Here is an 8092-nt window from a genome sequence, read left to right on the forward strand (position 1 = left end):
GGATTTGATCACTCACTAGGTCCTGAGGGGATTGGAGAGGGAAGATACATTTTGCTCCTGAAGCCTCTCTTTCTATGAGCTCCCACTGGGCAGTAATAATGTCTATACTTTATTGACTGTACTGTGCTGGGAACTTTATCTTAAAAGGGACAGTGAGTGACAGTGGAAAGAGCATGAGCTTTAGGGTCCAGGGAAACTTCTCCACCCAGATTTGCTTGTTACTAGCTGTGTGAAGTTAGGCAAGTTTCTTAAACTCCTGAAGCCTTAATTTCCTTATCTGTAAAATGGGTACAATAATACCTATTTCATAAGATTATATGATATTAGATGCAAAATACCTAGCATATAGGAAAGTTCAGTAAGCTTTCCTCTCATGTTCTCTTTCTCTTCCAATGCACAGCCTATTGGACCAGAAGATTTTGAAAGCACTAGACATGACCAATTAAAAAAATTGCGTTTCTTTGGCAACATCCTGTATTACAGAAATGTTGTTTCCTCAAATGTTCACTCTTGCCGATGTCATTGCGTTAGTTGTTCAGCATACGCCTGGAAGACTACAATCGTTTATAGATGCATTGGTTTGCAAATTTAAAAACAAATCCTGATAGAGAAATTGTCACACAATTCCTAAAATTCAAAACTCTTTTGTTTCTGTTCTTTCGTGTAAGTCACTAGACCACTTTTTCTTCAATGCAGAAAATAAGAAATTTTGTACAGATGGAAATTAATTATTCTATTTCTCAGTTTCAGCAAGAAACAGATTTATTATATGTTCAACAAGGTCATATTCACTTTTTCCAACTGAAAATATTTAAAGGAATTCACATTTGGGGAAATTTTCATCAATCAGAGATTTAGCAGCCACCAAAAAGAACTCCACAATTAATCTTTTATAACATGAGTGTGACTGGTAATCTGTACACTGAGAAAAAAATTACAAAATATAAGGGAAAGCTATTCATAAACTATAATATTTCTTGGCAAAGAAAAACTGCTTTCTGATTTTTGTGATATGTTTGATAATTTAAATGAAACTTACATGTTTGAAATTAGTGCCAGATGCAACACAATTCAAGCTCAATTCAATAGTTGCATCACATTCACTATGATTTAGTAAAAGGTATTCAATAATTCTATGTTTCATAAAAATCTCACAAATACAAGTATTTCATTCACAAAATGCATGTTTTGGCAGATTTCCAGGGCAGGAATTTGCTAAAGGGAAGGTAAATTTATTGATTAAAATAAATCAAATGACTGACATTTCCCCTAGAAAACTGGCAAAACAATAATATTCAGAGAGTGAAAGTCTCACAACCAGAGTCAAAGAAAAGTCTGAGCTATTTACATTTATTATAGGAATCCAATAATGTCGTAGAGTAAATAATCAGATATTGGAGAATTCTCTACATCGAGAAAATTTTAAAATACATATTTTGGAGTAAGGACTTACCAAAAACTTTGATGTGAAACTTGGTGTTTGTAAATCTTTGGAGTACTTACATAGTTTTTTTGAACATTTGTGTGTACTAAAAAATGAGTGTTCTTTGATGGAATACACATAGAAACAGTCTAGAGAGTTCTTAAATGGGTCAACATTACTTCCCTCCCGCTCCATGTTTCAGTTCTTCCCCGCTCTGCTCTCTTTCCCCATTCTGGTCATACTCCCACCATAAGCATTTTCATGGACTGATGTTTGTGTATCCCTAAAATTCATGTTGAAACCCTATTCCCCAGTGTGGCTGTATTTGGAGATGGGGACTCTAGGAATCAATTAAGGTTACATGAGCTCATAAGGGTGGGGCCCTGATAGCATTAATCTCCTCCTAAGTGCCCTCTCTTGCTCTCTCGCTCCCTCTCCCCCCCTTTCTCCCTCTCTCCTTTTTTCTCCCCTTCTGTCTCCCTCTTTCTCCTTTATAAACATACATGTAACAAAGAAGAGATCATGTGAGCACACAGAAAGATGGTTGCTGCCTTACAAGCCAAGAGAAGAGGCCTCAGAAAGAAACCTATTTTGCTGGTATCTTGATCTTGGACTTCCCACTCTAGAACTGGGAGCAATTTCTGTTGCTTAAGGAGCCCAGTCTGTGGTATTCTCTTACGGCAGCCCAAGCTGACTAATACAGCAATTAAGAGGCCCAATTCCACAGCTACAACAGCACTTTCATACACACGCTTTAACTGCTTAACTTTTTAAGGATTTGGATTCAGAGAAAACTTCATTGAAAAACTGGGCATATTTGGCCAGGAGAATTTCATACTGATCTTTGAGTCGCTCAGCTCTGCTTCTATTGTAGAATCAGAGAATGTGAGCATGTTAAAAGGACTAGTCACCCCAACTTGTCAATTTAGGTTTTACTATGATTCTGGGATTACAGAAAACTATTCCATAAACTTGGCACACCTTCTGGAAGACACTGGGAGTGAGGCAGTGGATAGTTAAGTATTAAGGTTAAAGATGTGTCTATACTAAATCGTGTATGGTATTGAGTGCCATGAAAAAGTTTTATACATTTTTATAATGTTTCACAGAAAGGCATTATCGATAATGTTAATAACAACAAATAGCTAAGACTGAAAATTACTGTGTGCCAGGTAATAGGTTAAAGGCTTTATGTGTATTTTCTTATATAATCGTTATGACACTAGAAAATAGGAAATACTCTTATTATTACAGAATGCTATTTTAGAAAATGGAAGCCTTTCTAAAATAGCTCCACTCTCATCATGATCACGTTATTCTCTTATTCATAGCACTTTTTTTTCTTTGTTGTTTTTTCCTTGCTTATTTTCTATGCTTTCCCCAAGCCCCTCCTCAGGGCCTAAAATACTGGCTGCCACGGAAAAGGAGTTCAATAAACAGGCTTTTGGCCAAGGCCACACAGCTGGCCAGCGAAGCAGCTTGGACGATAACCAGATGGGAAGCTCCACGAGAGCAGGAGTCGGACCATTTTCTGCTAAACAGAACCGGGCCGGATGCCTGCTTAATAAATATGTGCAGAAAGAAAAAAAGGAAGGGAGGGAGGAAAAGATGAACGAATGGAAACATTTCCAGAAGGGCCTAGAGAGCTTCTGCAGCGATTCTGCCTCCCCGTGGAACGAACTCAGGTCAAGGTCTAGGTCAGCACCGGCGTATGGCAGGGAATGGAGAAACAACAAAGCCTTAAGAAACGACCAGAAGAAAGGCGAAAACGGTGAGAGAAAACAAGTAGGAAGAAACGAACCATTTCTCTTCAGCCAATTTAGAAGCAGAGCTGAGCGCGGCCGGTTGTCATGACGACGCAGCGGCCAGAACGGACCCACCCCATTGGCTGAGATGCGAGAGCCAATGAGAAGGCGCGATGTTGGTAGGTCTTAAGATGGCTGCCGGGCGACCCGTTTCTAACCGGTGAGTAGGGCTGATTGCGGGGCAGGCTCCCCTCAGGCTGGGGCTCCGACGTGAGGGGTCGGGGAAGGCCGGTGCGGGGAGCCGGGGAGCCATTGTGGGCGGCCTCACAGACTTTGAACCGAGCCGCCCCGCCGCGGGCCAACAAAGGCCCCGGCCCCCGGGAGCGTCGGCCGGGCCGGCCTCCGGTTTGTTCCGAAGGGGCGTCGCCGCGTCTGCCCCAGCTTGTGGGTGGGCGAGAGGTTCTCCTGCCCACCCTGGGCAAAGTGCGGGGCTTGCAGAGGCTTTCGATCAGGGAAACTTTACAATTTGTTTACAATTGCCGTGTCCCGGGAAAGAGCTGCAGTTCAAGGGAATGTCAGCAGGTTAGACATCCTGCACCAGAACCTTCGGCGCTTAATTCTTTGCCCGGGACGGGATGCCTCCCGTTTGGGAATCGGAGTGTGACACTGCTGCCAGAGAGTCCGGGTTGTGTAACGAAGCAGGGAAAGCTGTACCTTTCTAGAGACACATTTTTGCAGTCTTGAACGTCGTAAGTATTGTCACAGCGGCTTCCGGTTTAAAATGATCCTGGACATGTTATTGGTTAACTGTAAATCTTTCTTGGACCTGAGACAGTGTTTTCCAGGCCTTGACTAACTAAACAGATACTCTGTTTAATTAAAACATACACACATGCAAAATCCTGCTAAATACGTAAATAGTCTATCTGGATAATCGGATTGGTTGGTCTGTGATTCAGTTGTACTTTCTCTGCCTTTTTGAGAAGAGGGAACACGTCTGTTTCATGAAAGTAAGTAGAATATTTACAATAATGTTGATTCATGTTAAAAGTGTTTTAGTTAAAACTAATTCCAAGTCACAGAAACTGATTATCGTAAATTATTTAACACGATCTTCAGATTGATGAATATTATACAAGTAGGATTAAATTCATATCAGAAAGGGTTCAGATTTCTGTGATTATTTCTAATTGAATCCCAAATATGGGAAATAAGACAGCTTCAGTTGGTGAAAATGGAATCGAAATTCTGGAATATTAGAGACAGGACACTTGTACTCATTAAACTGCTCAGATTATATTTTTTAGGTTTTAATTATGAGCAGCTGCCTGGTTGTACAGAAAATGTGACAATGTTACCTAAATGTAACTTTCATATATGCCATTCAGTATATAGCATCTTAGATCACTTTCTGCACTTAAAAATTTTAGTGAGAAAAGTTTTTTCTTAAATTTTAACAAGTCTAGGATTATAGGCCAATCATTCTTCAGACTTACTTTCAAATCTTTGTATCCAAGAATATATTGCTACTTAAAACTCTGTCCTCAAAGTTTATGATTTGAAGCCATAGCATTCCATTTTTGTGAAATAAGTGGATCACAGTGCATTAAGCAAGTCAGTTACCTTATTTGTCAAAGGTTGGTTGTGAGATTAATGGTAAGTCAGTGGCTGTCACATTGTTTGTTTACCATGTATAGCAAATGACCTGCTTTGTTTCCTTTTTCTGGTTCTGTTTCTTCTGTCACAACTGGGGTTTCCTTTCCTTTCTCCAGAGCATCTTTCAGGTGTCCTGTGTGAAGTGCAGAGTCTAACTGAAAACTAGCAATCTTGGCCGTTAACAGCTAGGTTGGGGAGAGAACCTTATCTACCAGGGTATTGGGGTTTAATTGCATCTGACTGGGAGAGAATGGAGTGTTAAGCAAAGAATGAGGTGACTGTGGGTATTTGGGCACATATAATATAAAGATCCATAAGGAAACATTTTAGAGCTGCAAGACATCTCTGAGATCATCTGGTCAGACCTTCATTTTATAGCTTAAGAATGGAGGCCCAGAAAAAAATGCAGTGGCTTGTCCACAATTATGTTGCTCAGGGCTAGAAACCTGTCCTCTGACCTTCAAAACCATGTTTTTTTCCTGCTATACCAGCCGTTCCCAATCCTTTCACAACCTAAAACATTTTTTTATTATAATTTGATATCTCCGTGGGTGCCATATTTTGAAATATTGTGTCTACTAAAGTATATTCATTAGTTCTTTTAAAAATAAAAATCAGGTCTATAGCTACCAGTCAGAGCCTCTGATGAATGAATATGTGGTGAAGAATAATGCTTCATTGAATTTAAGTCTCCTCACCTAAAGGTAGACAATATTGAGGGGAAAAAATATGTTGGGCTTTTCGAATATTGAAATAAGCTTAGAGAACTCCATTTACTATCTTCGTAAAACTTTGTAAACACCTTCAATTAGGAATTGCTGAACTGTGTTATTCGTCATGCATTGCGATCTGACCAAGTGTGCTAAATAAATAGTGACTGTGGTTGGTTTTCAAGGGCAAAAGAAAATCCAGCCATTCAGACTAGAATGATACGTAAATGTTTTCAGTTCATAGTAAATTGTGTCAGCCCAGGACTAAAGATGTGTTCTGTGTAGTATACACAGAATTTTTTAAAAGAATAATTATGGAATGGGAAAAAAAATCTTAACTTTAGAAGTAGAGAGTTATGAAATGAAGAAGGTGATATTCCAAACCATAGAGAAGAAAAGGATGCTGAATCATTCTCTCCTTTGGGGCTAAAATGATTAAATTAAAATTGAGTTACAGGCTAAAAATGAAGGTTATGTATTAATACATGGGCTGTTGTGTAGAACTGGCTAGAAACTACGCTAAAAAAAGCTTAGGTTTCTAGTTCTCTGGTATATCACATCTCTTGAGAATGGCTGAGTAATTTTCACATATAAAGCATAATTTGGAGTGATCTGCTTTAAAATAAAGGAATATACTCTGAAAGGTGTGGGGTGAGAGAGACTTCAAAGAAATAGAAAATCATCCTCCAGAGTAGCCCAACATTGTTCCACTTGGTACCATAGTACAATTGGAAATGTGTGACTGTGGATAGGAAGACAGTGTCTTCAAACATGAGCCCAAATCATGTCACAAAGCAGCCACTCTATAGTAGCTGATTTACAGTCAAGCTGCTGCTGCTCATGTGGACAGCTTCACTTGGTCACCTCCTCAGTTACTTATCTGTGTTTATCAGTGGCCACTGAGTTACACTTGTATTTTTTTTTTTTACAGTTACAGGAGAATGGCACATTACTTTAAAGATGTTCTAGAATTGAGTTCTGAAACATACTTTTTTTGAATTTTGCCTTATTTTATGAATTTGGACATGGAGTCCACTTTTAAAAAGTTATTTTAATTTTTCTTTTTTCTGTGGCCACGCACAAGAAATTGTACCAGCCAATGCCACACTGAAGACAATTCTTATTAATTAATTAATTAATTGATTGATTTACTTATATTAGTTTCAGGTATACAGTACATTGGGTAGACATTTATATAGTTTATGAAATTGAAACCAGATCTTAATGCCACATCAGCAAAAGCTAAAAGCAGATGATTTTGAGAAAGTCCAATAAGTGTTCAAAGATAGATCACTGCTTGAGGGCTGATGAACGGCATGCCCTCTCCAGGGCAACTGAGGGACACATTTGGGTGCCCACAGCACAGACACTCCCGCTTTCCCCCGTAGAGGTGCTGAAATGGTGGTCCACGGAAGCACTGCACCTGAGAGGAATGTGCCTTCCTGAGCAGCCACAATTGAAGTATGGGCCGAGTGGTACTTGGCTGCTGATGGACAGAAGCTTGTCATGTGTATAGAAGGTCGGGTCCATGAGGTTAGGTATTTTTGCCTGATTTGTATACTGCTGATCTAATCTCTTAAAATGTGCCTGGCACAGTGGGCATGCAGAAGATGCTGTGGACAGAGAAAAGAAACTGTCCAGTTATGCTAAGAAACTAAATCTGATATTTGTCACCATCCTTAAGTCCTGAAATAGATAATGAGCCTAAAGGTATGTTATACACCAGAGTCAAAGTCATGTTGGAGCTTAAGTTTGCTCCCCTCCCCTTGCTCCTGAGGATAGTAGAAGTATTTTTATTAATAGTATCTCATCTGTTTTTCAATATTGGCATATTTAACATGATGTCCTTTTTGCCAACAAAGTATCTCAAGATGACCTGCATTCCGACTTTTAAAATCCTCAGACCAGGTTTAGGAATGGATGCAGGTTTTATGGGGCTTGGAGTTTTTATAATTTTTGATCTCTTAAAAAAAAAAAAGAAAAAAACAAATTCTAAATAGAAAATTAGGTATTGTGTTTTGGAAGGACCTGTTCAAATGAGGAGCCTTGAAGCTTAAGCTCCATTATCTTCCTGGTAATTTGCTTCGGGGTTTGTTGCTCTATTCAGAAGACCAGACACCAGCATTTTTTATAGAAACTTTATGTCAGACTGTGGAAATTCACTGAACAATTTGCATCAATTGTTAAGTGAATACATTTCAAACATTAGAAACTACCTTATGAATGCTGCCAGCCATAAGAGATATTATAAAAATGTACATGGCCACAAAAATAATAACAGTGAAAAGAACTTAGCAATTATTGAGCCCCTAAAACCTCCCAAACTCTGTGTTGAGTGTTTTCATGCCTTATTTAATCAGAATAACCCCCATATGATTATAATTATCCCCATATTACAGATGGAAAACTGAGGGTCAGAGAGGTTAAAAATGATTCCCACATACCACTAGTGTATGGTAGAGTCAGGATTACGTTGGAGCAGTTAGATGTCAGAATCCTTCCTCCTGAAATGCTAAGAGAATATTTTGGTTTCAGAGAGCTAACAACTGGTAAAAAGC

The 8092-nt window shown here is 39.1% G+C and overlaps 1 protein-coding gene and 1 long non-coding RNA gene across 4 annotated transcripts in view; one reads left to right on the forward strand and one right to left on the reverse strand.

The window, feature by feature from the left end:
• Positions 1-3295, reverse strand: part of LOC107196331 — an 18312-nt gene extending 15017 nt beyond the window's left edge. The window contains exon 1 of the long non-coding RNA XR_001517728.2: positions 3225-3295. This is a non-coding gene — a long non-coding RNA (uncharacterized LOC107196331). The remainder of the gene's footprint in view (positions 1-3224) is intronic.
• The window catches only part of FAM204A (family with sequence similarity 204 member A), a 31643-nt gene continuing 26845 nt past the window's right edge, over positions 3295-8092 (forward strand). The window contains exon 1 of one of the 3 annotated variants that reach the window (XM_006920825.3): positions 3295-3388. The gene's annotated coding sequence lies outside the window, so the exon portion shown is untranslated. The other 2 variants (XM_015596394.2, XM_015596395.2) reach the window with 2 other exon arrangements.

The sequence above is a fragment of the Pteropus alecto genome, unplaced genomic scaffold, assembly GCF_000325575.1.
Source record: "Pteropus alecto unplaced genomic scaffold, ASM32557v1 scaffold177, whole genome shotgun sequence".
Taxonomy (NCBI): domain Eukaryota; kingdom Metazoa; phylum Chordata; class Mammalia; order Chiroptera; family Pteropodidae; genus Pteropus; species Pteropus alecto.